Raw genomic sequence first — 16,900 nt, forward strand, 5'->3', positions numbered from 1 at the left:
ATTAGCAGGCGGATTCTTAACCACTGTGCCACCAGGGAAGCCCTATCACAAGTTTTTTACAATGCTATTTTTCGAGTCTTTTCCCTCTTGCTTTTTTTTTTTTAAAGTATAATTTATATACAATAAAGTTCACCCTTTATAGTATAAGTTCTGTGAGTTTGGACAAATGTATACAGTAGTGAACTACCATCACTATCAAGGTATAGTTTACATCACCCCCAAAACTCTTGGAACTCTTTGTAGTCAACCCCTACCCCCACCCTCAGATTCCGGGAGCCCCCGATCTTTTTTCTGTCCCTATAGTTTTGCCTTCGTGTGAATGTCATGTAAAAAGAATCATACAGCATGTAGGCTTATTTTATGCCTATAGGTATAGAATAAAATAACCTCTGGTGTACTTAGAATAAGATAACCTCTGGTGTACAGTTCTATAAGCTTTGACAAATGCATAGAGTTGTGTAACCAACACAATCAAGGTATAGAACAGTTCCATTACCCTCTGCTCTCCCCCGTCAAATTCATCCCTGCTACTTTATAGTAAAAACCTCCCTACCTCTTAACTCCTGGCAACCCTGATTTGGTCTTTGTCCCTATAGTTTTATCTTTTGGAGAATGTCATATAGATGGAATTATACAATATGTAGCCTTTTGAGACTGGCTTCTTTCACTAAGCACATTTGAGATTCATCTACATTATTGGGTTTATCAGTAGTTCCTTATCTGAGTTACACTCCATTGTCTGGATGTACCACCATTAGTTTATCCATTCCCCAGTTGAAGGGACATTGGGTTGTTTCCAGGTTTGGGTGATTACAAATAAACCTGCTGTAAACATTTGCATGGATTTTTTTGTGTTTTCATTTCTTTAAATACTTAGAGTTGGTTTGCTGGGATATATGGTAAGTATATGGTTAACAGGCTCAGAAACTGCTAAACTTTCTCAAAGTAGCTCTACCATTTGGCATTCCCATCAGTGTGTGAAAATTCTCCACACCTTTTCCAGCAGCTGGCATTGTCAGTTTTTTGACATTAGCTAATCTAGTAGGATGTAGTGGTATCTCATTGTAGTTTTGATTTGCATTTTTCTACTGACTAATGATTTGAGAGTATTTTCATGTGCCATCCAAATATCTTCTTTGGTAAAATGTTCAACTCTCTTGCACATTTTGTATTGGGTTGCTCATTTTATTGTTGAGTTTTGAGAATTCTACATATAATTGGATAAAAATTGTTTATCAGCTATATGTATGTTTTGTAACATTTTTTCTCCAGTCTGTGGCTTGTCTTTTCATTCTTTAAAAAGTGTCTTTTTTCATTCTGAAAAAGCTTTTCATTTATGGCCACACAGCATGCGGGATCTTAGCTCCCCAACCAGGGATTGAACCCGTGCCCCCTGCAGTGGAAGCCCAGAGTCTTAACCACTGGACTATCAGGAAAGTCCCCTGAAAAAGCTTTTAAAACATTTAAAATTTAAAAAAATATTGTGGTAAAATACATATAAAATTTACCATCTTAACCATTTTTAAGTATAGAGTGGCATTACATTTATTCACATTTGTGCAACCATCACCACAATCCATCTTCAGAACTCCTTTCATCTTGCATAACTGAAAGTCTACCATCTAAACACTAATTCATCCTCCCCCCAGCCCCTGACAACCACCATTCTACTTTCTGCCTCTGAATTTGATTACTCTTGGTACCTCATATAAGTGGAATCATACAGTATCTCTCCTTATGTGACTAGCTTATCTCCTTCTGTGACTAGCTTATTTCACTTAGCATAATGTCTTCAAGGTTCATACATGTTGTAGCATGTGGCAGAATTTCCTTTTTAAGGCTAAATAATATTCCATTGTAGTGTACACCATATTTTGTTTATCCATTTACCCATTGATGGACACTTGGTTTGCTTTTACCTTTTGGCTATTGTGAATAATGCTGCTTTAAGTATGGGTAAACAAATATCTATTTGAGTCCCTGCTTTTAATTCTTTAGGGTATATACCCAAGAATGGGATTGCTGGATCATATGGTAACTCATTTTTAATTTTTTGAGGAACTGCCATACTATTTTCTGTAGAGACTGCACCATCTTATGTTCCCAACAAGAGTGCTCTAGGATTCCAGTTTCCCCACATCCTCACCAACACTTTTTCTTTTCTTCCTTTCTCTTTCTTTCCCTTCCTTTCCTCCCTCCTTCCCTCCCTTCCTTCTTTTTCTTTCATCATCCTAAAGGGTGTGAAGTGATATGTGATTTTGATTTGCATTTCCCTAATGATTAGTGATGTTGAGCATCTTTTCTTGTGCTTATTGGTCATCTGTATATCTTCTTCACCCATTAAAAATTTTTTTTATTGTTGAGTTGTAGAAGTTCTTTATATATTCTGCATATTAACTCCTTATCAGATATGATTTGCAAATATTTACTCCCATCTCCTGGATTGCCTTTTCATTCTGTTGATTGTGTCCTTCAATGCATAGTTTTAAATTTGGATATAGTTCAGTTTTTTCTTTTGTTGCCTGTACTTTTGGTGTCATACACAAAAAATCATTGCCAAATCCAATGCCATGAAGCTTTCTGCCTATGTTTATTTCTGAGAGTTTTGTAGTTTTTGCTCTTACATTTCGATCTTTGATCTATTTTGAGTTTTTATGTATGGTATAAGGAAAGGGTCCAACTTCATTCTTTTGCATGTGGATATCCAGTTTTCTCAACTCTATTCTTTATCTAAACAGTGTCTTTTGAAGAGAAGACATTTTAAATTTTGATGAAGCTTAAAAAAATTTTTTATTGGCATATAGTTGCTTTACAATGTTGTGTTAGTTTCTGAGGTACAGCAAAGTGAATCAGTTATATGTATACATATATCCACTCTTTTTTAGATTTCCTTCCCATTTAGTTCACCGCAGAGCATTGAATAGAGTTCCCTGTGCTATACAGTAGGTTCTCATTAGTTATCTATTTTATACATAGTAGTGTATATATGTGAATCCCAAGCCCCCAGTTCATCCCATCCCCCCTTCCCTTTGATGAAATTTAATTATTTTATTCTTCTATGGAATATGCTTTTGGTGTCATATCTAAGGAATCTTCGTCTAACATAAGATTACAAAGGTTTTCTCCTGTGTTCCCTTTTATGAGTTTTATAGTTTTAGGCTTTACATTTAGGTACATGAGCCATTTGGGGTTAATTTTTGTATATGGCACAAGGTATGGCACCACGTTCTTTTTTTTTTTTTTTAGCATATAGTTACCCAGTTGTTCTAGCAGTGTGTGTTGAGAAGGCTATCCTTTCTCCATTGCATTGCTTTTGTACTTTTGTCAAAAATCAATTGTCTATATATGTGTGGGTTTATTTCTGGACCCTCTGTTATGTTCCATTGATGTATTTGTCTACCTTTATGCCAGTATTACACTGTTTTGATTACTGTAGCTGTATAATAATTTGGGAGATCAGATAGTCTTAGGCCTTCAATTTTGTTGTTTTTCAGGATTGTTTTGGCTCTTTGGGGGTCTTTTGAATTTCCACATGAATTTTAGAATCAGCTTGTCTATTTCTACAAAAGAGTCTGCTGGGATTTGGTTGGGATTGCATTGAATCTATAGATTAAAGTGGGGGAAGAATTGACCTCTTAACAATATTGAGTCTTTGGCTCATGAACAAGATGTATTCCTCCATTTATTTTGGCCTTTAATTTTTCTCAGCAATATTTTTTATAGTTTTCAGTGTACAGGTCTATCACATTTTTACAGATTTATCCCCACTTATTTCATATTTTTGGATGCTATTATAAATGGTATTTTAAAATTTTCAATTCCCAGTCATTCACGGCTAGTATATAAAAATACAATTGTAGCAGTGAATTTCCAGTCATTCACTGTTAGTATATAAAGATACAATTGTGGGACTTCCCTGGCGGTCCATTGGTTAAGACTGTGCACTCCCAATGCAGAGAGGACACGGGTTCAATCCCTGGTTGGGGAACTAAGATACCACATGCCTCACGGCACAGCCAAAATTGTATATACATATACAGTTGGTTTCTGTATATAGATATTATATCCTGAAACCTTGCTAAACCTACTTAGTTCTAGTAGCTTTTTTCTAGATTTCATTATACTTTCTACATAGATAATCATGTTCTCTGTGAGTAAAGATTGTTTTACTTTTTCTTTTTTGTTGTTCTCTTTTTAAATTTGTTCCTATCTTCAAGATTTTTTTTAAGGTTTTCTTTTTTTTTTTTTTTTTTTGTGGTACGCGGGCCTCTCACTGTTGTGGCCTCTCCCGTTGTGGAGCACAGGCTCTGGACGCGCAGGCTCAGCGGCCATGGCTCATGGGCCCAGCCGCTCTGCGGCATGTGGGATCTTCCCGGACCGGGGCATGAACCCGTGTCCCCTGCATCGGCAGGCAGACTCTCAACCACTGCGCCACCAGGGAAGCCCTTCTTTTCTTTTTTTTTAAAATTTAAATACAGTTAATTTACAATGTTGTGTTAGTTTTAGGTGTACAGCAAAGTGATTCAGTTATACATACATATATATATATATATATATATATATATATTCTTTTTCAGATTCTGTTCCATCGTGGGTTATTACAGGTATTCAATATAGTTCCCTGTGCTATACAGTAGGTCCTTGTTTACCTATTTTATATAGTACTGTGTATATGTTAATCCCAAACTCCTAATTTATCTCCCCCGCCCCGCTATCCCCTCTGGTAACCATAAGTTTGTTTCCTACGTCTATTTCTGTTTTATAAATAAGTTTGTATGATTTCTTTAGATTCCACAGATAACTGATATCACATGATATTTGTCTTACTCTGACTGACTTACTTCACTTAATATAATAATCTCTAGGTCCATCCATGTTGCTGCAAATGGCATTATTCTTTTTAAAAAATTTATTTATTTTATTTATTTTTTTGGCTGCGTTGGGTCTTCGTTGCTGTGCATGGGCTTTCTCTAGTTGTGGTGAGTGGGGGCTACTCTTCATTGCAGTGTGCGGGCTTCTCATTGTGGTGGCTTCTCTTGTTGTGGAGCATGGGCTTTAGGTGCGTGGGCTTCAGTAGTTGTGGCACACGGGCTCAGTAGTTGTGGCTCATGGGCTCTAGAGCGCAGGCTCAGTAGTTGTGGCACACAGGCTTAGTTGCTCTGTGGTATGTGGGATCTTCCCGGACCAGGCATTGAACCCGTGTCCCCTGCATTGGCAGGCGGATTCTTAACCACTGCGCCACCAGGGAAGTCCCTATTTTATTATTTTAATGGTGGAGTAATATTCCATTGTATATATATACCACATCTTCTTTATCCATTCATCTGTTGATGCACATTTACATTACTTCTACGTCTTGGTTATTGTAAATAGTGCTACATAGGGGTGCATGTATCTTTTCGAGTTAGAATTTTCACCAGATATATGCCCAGGAGTGGGATTGCAGGATCATATGGTAACTCTATTTTTAATCTTTTAAGGAACTTCCATACTATTCTCCATAGTGGCTGTACCAATTTACGTTCCCGCCAAGAGTGTAGGAGGGTTCCTTTTTCTCCACCCTCTCCAGCATTTATTGTTTGTAGACTCTTTGATGATGGCTATTCTGACTGGTGTGAGGTGATACCTCAATCTGGTTTTGATTTGCTTTTCTCTAATAATTAGTGATGTTGAGCATCTTTTCAAGTGCTTTTTGCCCATCTGTATGTCTTCTTTGGAGAAATGTCTACTTAGATCTTCTGCCCATTTTTTTTAAATTTGTATTTAAAATTCTTTTTATTTTATATTGGAGCATAGTTGATTAAAACTGTTGTGTTAGTTTCAGGTGTACAGCAAAGTGATTCAGTTAGACATATACATGTATCTATTGTTTTTCAAATTCTTTTCCCATTTAGGTTATTACAGAATATTGAGCAACGTTCACTGTGCTATACAGTAGGTCCTTGTTGGTAGTCTGTTTTAAATATATCATTGTGTACATGTCAATCCCAAACTCCCAATCATCCCCTACCCACCCTTCCCCTCTGGTAACCATAAGTTCATTCTCTAAGTGTGTGAGTTTGTTTCTGTTTTGTAAATAAGTTCATTTGTATCATTTATTTTTTAGATTCCACGTATAAGCAATACCATATGATATTTGTCTTTGTCTGTCTGACTTACCACACTTAGTATGATAATCTCTAGGTCCATCCATGTTGCCGCAAATGGCATTATTTCATTCTTTTTATGGCTGAGTAATATTCCATTATAGATATGTACCACATCTTCTTTATTCATTCCTCTGTCGATGGACATTAGGTTACTTCCACATCTTGGCTATTGTAAACAGCACTGCAATGAACATTGGGTGTGTGAATCCTTTCGAACCATGTTTTCCTCTTGATATATGCCCAGGAGTGGGATTGCAGGATCATACGGTAACTCTATTTTTAGATTTTTAAGGAACCTCCATAATGTTCTCCGTAGTGGCTGTACCAATTTACATTCCCACCAAGAGTATAGGAGGGTTCCCTTTTCTCCACACTCTCTCCAGCATTTATTGTTTGTAGACTTTTTGAAGATGGCCATTCTGACTGGTGTGAGGGGATACCTCACTGTAGTTTTGACTTGCATTTCTCTAATAATTAGTGATGTCGAGCATCTTTTCATGTGTTTTTTGCTCATCTGTATGTCTTCTCTGGAGAACTGTCTACTTAGATCTTCTGCCTATTTTTTGACTTGATCATTTGTTTTCTTGATATTAAGCTGTATGAGCTGTTTGTATATTTTGGAAATTAATCACTTGTCAGTAGCGTAGTTTGCAAATATTTTCTCCTGTTCTGTGGGTTGTCTTTTCATTTTGTTTATGGTTTCCTTTGCTGTGCTACTTCTTCATTTCTAATATGCATACCTCTATTTTCTTTTCTTGCCTTATTGTGGTGGCTGGAACTTCCAGCACTACATTGAATAAGAATGGTGTGTTTGGCGATCCCTGGTTTTTTCCTGATCATAGGGGTAAGCATTCTGTCTTTAACTATTAAGTATGTTAGCTGTAGATTTTTTTGTATTTCCCTTTACCAGTATGAGATACAAAGTTTTTTGTTGTTTTGGTTTTTTTCAGGAATGGATTTTGGATTTTCTCAATTGTTTTTATACATTGATTGAGATAATCACATTGTTTTTCTTTTTCAGTTTGTTTTTATGGTGAATTACGTTGATTGGCTTTCTAATGTCAAATCAAACCTTTAATCATGTGAATAAATCCCAGTTGGTCATGACTTTCACTGGGCCAAAATAAAAGTGTTGGCAGGGTCACACTCCCTCCAGAGATTCTAGGGGAAAATCCACTTCCTTGCTATTTCGAGCTTCTAAAGGCTGCTTAGATTACTAAGGTCATGTCCCCTTCCCCCATCTTCAAAGAAGCAATGTAGTGTCTTCTATATCTCACTAATCCTCCTGCCTTCCACTTATAAGGACTCTTGTGATTACACTGAATGCACTAGCATAATCCAGGATAATCTCCATATCTCAAAATCCTTAAGGACATCTGGGAAGTCCCTTTAACCATGTAAAGTAACACGTTCAAAGGTTCTGGAAATTAGGATTGTACACCTTTTTTTTTTACTTTTGCATAAGAAATTTAAAAAATTAAGGTGTAGTTGATCTATATTATTATATAATTTTCAGGTGTACAGCATAGTGATTCACAATTTTTAAAGCTTATATTCTATTTATAGTTATTATAAAATATTGGCTATATTCCCTGTGTTGTACTATATATCCTTGTAGCTTATTTATTTTATACATAGTACTTTGTACCTCTTAATCCCCCACCCTTCTTTTGCCCCTCTCCTCTTCCCTCTCCCAGTGGTAACCACTAATTTGTTCTCTATATCTGTGAGTCTGTTTCTTTTTTGTTATATTCACAAGTTTCTTTTTATTATTTTTTAGATTCCACATATAAATGTTATCATACAGTATTTGTCTTTCTCTGTCTGACTTATTTCACTTAGCATAATACCCTCCAAGTCCATCCATGCAAATGGCAAAATTTCATTCTTTTTTTATGGCTGAGCAGTATTCCATTGCATATATATACCACACCTTTATCCTTTCATCTGCTGATGGACACTTAGATTGCTTCCATATCTTGGCAATTGTAAATAATACTGCTATGAACATTGGGGTGCATGTATGATTTTGAATTAATGCTTTCATATTTTTTGGGTAAATGCCCAGGAGTAGAATTGCTGGGTCATTTGGTAGTTCTATTTTTAGTTTTTTTGAGAAACCTCTATACTGTTTTCCACAGTGGCTGTACCAATTTACATCCCCACCAACAGTGTATGAGGGTTCTCTTTTCTCCACATCCTCACCAACATTTGTTATTTGTGTTCTTTTTGATGATAGCCATCTGACAGATGTGAGGTGATATATCATTGTATTTTCTTTCAATTTTCATTTTATATCGGAGTATAGTTGACTTACAATGTGGTGTTAGTTTCAGGTGTACAGCAAAGTGATTCAGTTATGCATATACATATATCTATTCTTTTTCAGATTCTTTTCCCATTTATGTTATTACAGAACACTGAGCAGAGATCCCTGTGCTATACAGTAGGTCCTTGTTGGTTATCTCTTTTATATACAGTAGTGTGTATCTGTCAATCCCAAATTCCTAATTGATCCCTTCTCCCCACCTTTCCCCTTTGGTAACCATGAGTTTGTTTCCTAAGTCTGTGAGTCTGTTTCTGTTTTGTAAATAAGTTAATCTGTATAATTTTTTAAGATTCCATATACAAATGATATCATAATATTTGTCTTTCTCTGTCTGACTTCACTTAGTATGATAATCTCTAGGTCCATCCATGTTGCTGCAAATGGCATTATTTCATTCTTTTTTATGGCTAAGTAATATTCCATTGTATATATATACCACATTTTCATTATCCATTCGTCTGTCGAGGGACATTTAGGTTGCTTCCATGTTTTGACTATTGTGAATAGTGCTGCAATTAATATTGGGGTGCGTGTATCTTTTCAAATTATGGTTTTCTCTGGGGATATGCCCTGGAGTGGGATTGCTGGATCATATGGTAGCTCTATTTTTAGTTTTTTAAGGAACCTCCATACTGTCCTCCATAGTGGCTGCACCAATTTACATTCCCACTGGCAGTGTAGGAGGGTTCCCTTTTCCCCACACCCTCTCCAGCATTTATTGTTTGTAGACTTTTTGATGATGGCCATTTTGACTGGTGTGAGGTGATGCCTCATTGTGGTTTTGATTTGCTTTTCTCTAATAATTAGCGATGTTGAGCATCTTTTCATGTGCTTCTTGGCTATCTGTGTGTCTTTTTTTGAGAAATGTCTATTTAGGTTTTCTGCCCATTTTTTGATTGGATTGTTTGCTTGTTTTTTTGATATTAAGCTGTATGAACTGTTTGTATATTTTAAAGATTAATCCCTTGCTGGTTGCATTGTTTTCAAATATTTTCTCCCATTCCATATGTTGTCTTTTTGCTTTGTTTATGGTTTCCTTTGCTGTGCAAAAGCTTTTAAATTTAATTAGGTCTCATTTGTTTATTTTCGTTTTTGTTTCCATTACTCTAGGAGATGATTCCAAAAAAATATTGCTGCAATTTATGTCAAAGAGTGTCCAGTCTATGTTTTTCCTCTAGGAGTTTTATAGTATCTGGTCTTAGACTTAAGTCCTTAATTCATTTTGAGTTTATTTTTGTGTATGGTGTTAGGAAGTGTTCTAATTTCATTCTTTTATATGTAGCTGTCCAGTTTTCCCAGAACCACTTATTGAAGAGGCTGTCTTTTCTCCATTGTATATTTTTGCCTCCTTTGTCCTAGATTAGGTGACCATAGGTGTGTGGGTTTATCTTTGGGCTTTCTCTCCTGTTCCATTGATCTATATTTCTATTTTTGTGCCAATACCATACTCTTTTGATGACTGTAACTTTGTAGTATAGTCTGAGGTCAGGGAGCAGGATTCCTCCAGATCAAGATTGCTTTGGCTATATGGGGTCTTTTGTGTCTCCATACAAATTTTAAGATTTTTTGATCTAGTTCTGTGAAAAATGCCATTGGTAATTTGATAGGGATTGCATTGAATCTGTAGATTGCTTTGGGTAATATAGTCATTTTGACAATATTGATTCTTCCAATCCAAGAACACAATCTTTCCATCTGTGTCATCTTCGATTTCTTTTATCAGCTTCTTATAGTTTTCAGAGTACAGGTCTTCTGTCTCCTTAGGTAGGTTTATTCCTAGGTATTTTATTCTTTTTGATGCAATGGTAAATGGGATCGTTTCTTTAAGTCTGTTTCTGATCTTTTGCTGTTATTGTATAGAAATGCAAGAGATTTCTGTGTATTAATTTTGTATCCTGCAACTTTACCAAATTCATTGATGAGCTCTTGTAGTTTTCTGATAGCATCTTTAGGATTTTCTATGTATAGTATCATGTCATCTGCAAGCAGTGACAGTTTTACTTCTTCTTTTCCAATTTGAATTCCTTTTATTTCTTTTTCTTCTCTGATTACCATCACTAGAACTTCCAAAACTGTGTTGAATAAAAGTGGTGAGAGTGGACATCCTTGTCTTGTTCCTCATCTTAGTGGAAATGGTTTCAGCTTTTCACTATTGAGAATGATGTTAGCTGTAGTTTTGTCATATATGGCCTTTATTATGTTGAGGTGTGTTCTCTCTATGCCCACTTTCTGCAGAGTTTTTATCATAAATGGGTGTTGAATATTGTCAAAATCTTTTTCTATATCTATTGAGATGATCATATATGGTTTTTAGTATTCGGTTTTTTAATATGGTGTATCACACTGATTGATTTGCATATATTGAAAAATCCTTGCATCCCTGGGATAAATCCCACTTGATCATGTTGTCTGATCCTTTTAATGTATTGTTGAATTCGGTTTGCTAGTATTTTGATGAGGATTTTTATGTCTATGTTCGTTAGTGATATTGGCCTGTAATTTTCTTTTTCTGTGGTATCTTTGTCTGGTTTTGGTATCAGGGTGATGGCGACCTCATAGAATGAGCTTGGGAGTATTCCTCTGCAGTTTTTTTGGAATAGTTCCAGAAGATAGGTGTTAACTCTTCTCAAAATATTTGATAGAATTTGCCTGTGAAGCCATCTGGTCCTGGACTTTTGTTTGTTGGGAGTTTTAAAATCAGTTTCAATTTCAGTACTTGTGATTGGTCTGTTCATATTTTCTACTTCTTCCTGGTTCAGTCTTGGGAGATTGTACCTTTCTAAGAATTCGTCCATTTCTTCTAGGTTGTCCATTTTATTGGCATATAGTTGCTTATAGTAGTCTCTTATGATCCTTTGTATTTCTGTGGTGTCTGTTGTAATTTCTCCTTTTTCATTTCTAATTTTGATTTGAGCCCTCTCTCTTTTTTTCTCTTGATGAGTCTGGCTAAAGGTTTATCAATTTTGTTTACCTTTTCAAAGAACCAGCTTTTAATTTCATTGATGTTTCCTATTGTTACAGACATAAACCCTGCTGAATCTGTAACAAGGCCTGCGTTGCTCTAGGGTTTGACATTGCCAATAACTTATCAGCAGTCTGCATCTGTGCAGCAAGGTCAGGGTTCTGGCTTAGTGACTGCATGATGCTTCTCATGTAGGGGGCAGACAACATATTTTGCATAAGTTGTGAGTTTTCAGTTATTTGTTGCAACAAGCTCTGCATTTCTGGTGTGTTGAACATACTAGCTCTTACTCCAGGCCCCAAATTTGGCACAGAACTCTGCCCAGCAGTGCCACTGACAGCACTACCACTAGTGCCTCCCAGGCACTTCTGAGTGCCTCCCTCAGAAGCTGATGAATTCTGAGAAGCCTGTGGAGCCCACGTTTTGGGTAATCGATCTCTATATTCTGTACGGGAAGGTTAACTACCTTCACCTGAGGATATATTGCTCACTAAGGAAGCAAATGGATTACCACCAAACTGTTCTTGTGCAGCATTCAGCATTAGTTCCTGAATATATGGGTACATGCCCCATAAAGCATTGTAGTATCCTCTGGGATGCTTCCTAGGTTGGTTAAGGCTCGGTCCTGGTTTCTCATTATTTCCTGCATCATTGCTGGATTCTTGGCAAGTTCCAATGTTTCTCATAATATCTGGATTATTCAGCATATAATTAATTTCTGGATTTCTCTGTATCAACTGCTGCATTTGTGGATTGGCCATAATTAACTGCCTCATCAGGTCAGGATTTGAAAGCATGCTCTGGACAGAGGGATTCTCCATGATCTGGACCATTATTTCAGGACTGGACACAAGTGCTGCTGCACCTGGCTTTGTAGTTCAAAGAAGTTGGTACTATTCAAACCCAAGCTACTCAGACCTGCAAGTCCTCTAAGGCCACCTAAACCAAAAAGGTTGCTAGCAGCAGAACCAAATGTGGAGTTACTATTAGGAGCTGATGATGTGGTAGCACTGCTTCCACTGGTGTGTTTTTGCTGAGCTGAATGATCCTGAGGTCTGTTTTGTGTTTTGATGACGAGGTGAACAATAAGTCCATCGTGAATTCCATGCTGACTTAAAGTATCTTGATCTTTTAAAACGTTTCCAGCAAATATCAACACAAATTGGTTGGTATGTGATTTGAAACATTTAGAGATTTCTTCCTTGAACTGTGGGGGTGGAGCTATTCTTGGACACTGTGAAGTACTCCTTCTTCAGGGTCTTCAGGGTGACTTTTGTGATGTTGGGTTCTGTGGAGGCAGCGGTGGCAGGGGGGCCGGCACCTTCGGCAGCGGTGGCGCTGTCCTGGGAGCTTGGGGGGCTGAGACTTTCACCATTCTTGGCCATGGGACAGCGGTGCCTCAGGTGTGCAGGAGGGAGTGGGCGAGCCAAGGGGAGCCAGGCAACACCTGAGCTGGCCGGCCGGGGCAGCAAAGAATGTGGGGCACACTGCCTCAGTGACAACTGGGCGCAGGGATGCCCTGGCAGGCTAGGGGGCACAGAGCTCGATGTGGGTTCCAGTGCAGGCCCTCAGCACTTTAAACATGTAATCACCTTTGTATCTGATAAGAAATCGGCTGTTAATTTTTATTGAGAACCCCTTATATATGATGAGTCATTTATCTCCTATTGCTTTCAAGATTTTCTTCTTGTCTTTATCTTTTAGTGATGTGATTATAATGTGTCTTGGTGTGGATCTCTCTGAGTTTAACTCATTGGAGTTCCTTGAGGTTCTTGGATGTATGGATTCATGTATTTGATTAAATTTGTGAAGTTTTAGCTATTTTTAAAAAAACTTATTTATTTAATTTATTTTTGGCTGTGTTGGATCTTCGTTTCTGTGTGGGCTTTCTCTAGTTGCGGTGAGTGGAGGCTACTCTTCATTGCGGTGCGTGGGCTTCTCACTGCAGTGGCTTCTCTTGTTGTGGAGCACAGGGTCTAAGCGCATGGGCTTCAGTAGTTGTAGCATGTGGGCTCAGTAGTTGTGGCTCATGGGCTGTAGAGTGTAGGCTCAGTAGTTGTGGCGCATGGGCTTAGTTGCTCCGCGGCATGTGGGATCTTCCTGGACCAGGGCTCAAACCTATGTCCTGCATTGGCAGGTGGATTCTTAACCACTGTGCCACCAGGGAAGCCCCTATTATTTTTTCAAATATTCTTTTTCTCCATTTCCCTCCTCTTTTGCTTAAACTTCCATTATGCACATGTCGATATGTTTATTACTGTCCCACAGGTCTCCTAGGTCTGGATCATTTTTCTTCATTCTTTTTTCTTTCTGCTCTTCAGATTGGATACTCTAATTGATCTTTTTTTGATGATTCTTTTTTGTTCCTGCCAAAATCTACTATTGAATCCCTCTAGTGAATTTTGTATTTCAGCATTTAACGTTACAGCTCCAGAATTTTAATTTTGTTCCTTTGTTTAATTTTTATCTCTTTATTGATATTCTTTATGTATTTAGACATTATTCACATAACTTCCTTAAGCTCTTTGAACATATTTAAGACAGTTGATTTAATATATTTATCTTTATGTCTACCCTCTGGGCTTCCCTAGGAACAGTTTCAACTGATTGCTTTTTTCCTGTATATGAACCATAGTTTCTTGGTTTTTGGCATGCCTCATTTTGTTGTTGTTGTTGAAAACTGGACATTTGCAATAATATAATGTGTATATAAATGAACAAACCAAACCACACAAAAACAAATACATAGATACAGAAAACAGAGTAGTGGTTATCAGAGGGGGTGGTATCGGGGGGGTAGTGCAAAATGGGTAAGGGGGTTCAACTGTATGGTGCTGGATGGAAAATAAATTTTTGGTGGTGAGCATGTAGGCTATACAGAATTAGAAATATAATGTTGTACACATGAAACTTATATAATGTTATAAATCAATGTTACCTCAGTAACATATATGTGTGTGTGTATGTATGTATATATAAAATGTGGCAACTCTGGAAGTCAGATTCTTTCATTTTCCTGTGTTTTGTTGCTCTTTGTTGTTTTTTTTTAATTTAGTGTCTTTTCTGAATTAATTTTGTAAAGCCTGTATTCTTTGTCATCTGTGACCACTGAAGTCTCTGCTTGGTGAGCAAAGTGGTTAGCTAATGACCAAAAGAGATTCCTGTTTTTTAAAAAAATAAATTTATTTATTTATTTTTGTCTGAGTTAGGTCTTTGTTGCTGCTTGCGGGCTTTCTCTAGTTGCAGCGAGTGGGGGCTACTCTTCATTGCGGTGTCTCGGCTTCTCATTGTGGTGGCTTCTCTTGTTGCGGAGCATGGGCTCTAGGCATGCGAGCTTCAGTAGTTGTGGCTCATGGGCTCTAGAGGGCAGGCTCAGTAGTTGTGGCCCATGGACTTAGTTGCTCTGTGGCATGTGGGATTTTCCTGGATCAGGGCTCGAACCCATGTCCCCTGCATTGGCAGGCAGATTCTTAACCACTGTGCCAGCAGGGAAGCCCCCAACAGAGATTCTTTAAATGTCTGGAAATAGTAACACTCCTTGTTTTTTCTGAGGGGCTCTGTGTCTTCATTGGGGACATGCTTTTATCAGCTCATCAGGCAGTTTACAACTCTGTCTTAACCTTAACTTCCTACTAGTACAGAGCCTCATTAACAGGCAGAGGTGAGAGCCTAAGTCTTTCTCAGGTATTTCCCCAGTGTACACACAACCTTAGTCATAAACACAGACCTGCATATGTATGTGGCACTCTGATTCCCAGGAATACATTGGAGCTTTTCAAGGACTCTGTGGACATCTCATTTCCCAGCTTTTCATATAAAAATTTAAATTTTCTTTTCAATATTTAAAAAATCTTTCTGGGCATTGGGGTTTTGATAGGAATTCCATTCACCCTGTGTATTAATTGGAGATAATTGACATTTTTACTATAATAGGCTTTCTAAACCTTAAACATGGTATGTCCCCACATAATTAAGTCTTTGATTTCTTTCTTCAGTGTTTTGTAGTTTTCAGCATACAAGTATTGTGTGTGTTTTGTTAGGTTAACATCTATTTAATTTTTTGAACAATTGTAATAGGGATTGTGTTTTTAATTTTAGGTTCCACATGTTCATATAGAAATATGTTTGATTTCTGTATGTTTTTCTTGTATACTGTTACCTTGCTGAACTCACTTATTTGTACTAGGTTTTGTATATGTGAATATCTTGGGATTTTCTATGTAGATTACTTTGCCTTCTGCAAATTTAGACAGTTTTATTTCTATATTTTCAGTATATATGATTTTTATTTTGTTTTCTTGCCCATTGTACTGGTGAGAACTTCCAGTATAATGTTGAAGTGGTGAAAGTGGAATTCTTGCCTTATTCCATATCTTAGGGGAAAACATTGTCTTTCACCATTTTGTGTAACATTATAGTTTCTTTTTTACATTCTCTATGTCAAATTAAGAAAATTTCTGTCTATCACTATTATTCTGAGCATTATTTTTTATCATGAATGGACGTTGAATTTTTATCAAAAGCTTTTCTGTATCAATTGATATGATTATTTGATGTTTCTTGTTTAGTCTGTTGATGTGATGGATTACACTGGTTGATTACAAATGTGGAAACAGCCATGTTAGCACTGCGTTAGCTTTATTCTTCAAATTTTGATATGATTTATTTTATTATTTTTTTTTGCGATACGTGGGCCTCTCACTGTTCTGGCCTCTTCCGTTGTGGAGCACAGGCTCCGGACGCGCAGGCTCACTGGCCATGGCTCACAGGCCCAGCTGCTCCGCGGCATGTGGGATCTTCCTGGACCGGGGCATGTACCCGCGTCCCCTGCATCGGCAGGCGGACTCTCAACCACTGCACCACCAGGGAAGCCCGATATGATTTATTTTCATTTCCATCCAACTCAATCCAATTCAATGTATTAAAATTTTTTTTTAAATTATTGAGATACCATATCTTCTTTATCCATTTGTCCATTGATGGACACCTAGGTTGCTTTACTATCTTGGCTATTGTAAATAATGCTGCAATAAACATGAAGTGCACATAACTTTTTGAATTAGTATTTTTGTTTTCTTTGGGTAAATACCCTGAAGTGGAATTGCTGAATTATATGACAGTTCTATTTTTAAATTTCAAGGAACTTCCATACTGTTTTCCACACTGGCTGCACCAATTTGTATTTCTACCAACAGTGCTGGAGTGTTCACTTTTCTCCACATCTTCACCAACACTTGTATTTTGTTGTCTTTTTGGTAATAGCCATTTTGACATGTGTGAGGTGGTATCTCATTGTGATTTTGATTTGCATTTCTCTGATTATTAGTGATGTTGAGCATCTTCTCATGTGTCTGTTGGCCATATGTATGTCTTCTTTGGAAAAATATCAATTTAGGTCCTATGCCCATTTTTTTTATGTGGTATTATCTTTAAGTACAAAGACTTTTCCAATCATGTCAC

At 37.2% G+C, this 16,900-nt stretch overlaps 1 pseudogene; it reads right to left on the reverse strand.

Annotated features, from left to right (window-relative positions):
* Positions 1 to 11,493: 11,493 nt before the first annotated feature.
* On the reverse strand, positions 11,494 to 12,897 carry LOC114905797 (annotated as a pseudogene).
* Between the last annotated feature and the right edge of the window lie 4,003 nt (positions 12,898 to 16,900).

The sequence above is a fragment of the Monodon monoceros genome, unplaced genomic scaffold, assembly GCF_005190385.1.
Source record: "Monodon monoceros isolate NGI ecotype Baffin Bay Population unplaced genomic scaffold, NGI_Narwhal_1 Super_Scaffold_22, whole genome shotgun sequence".
Classification (NCBI taxonomy): domain Eukaryota; kingdom Metazoa; phylum Chordata; class Mammalia; order Artiodactyla; family Monodontidae; genus Monodon; species Monodon monoceros.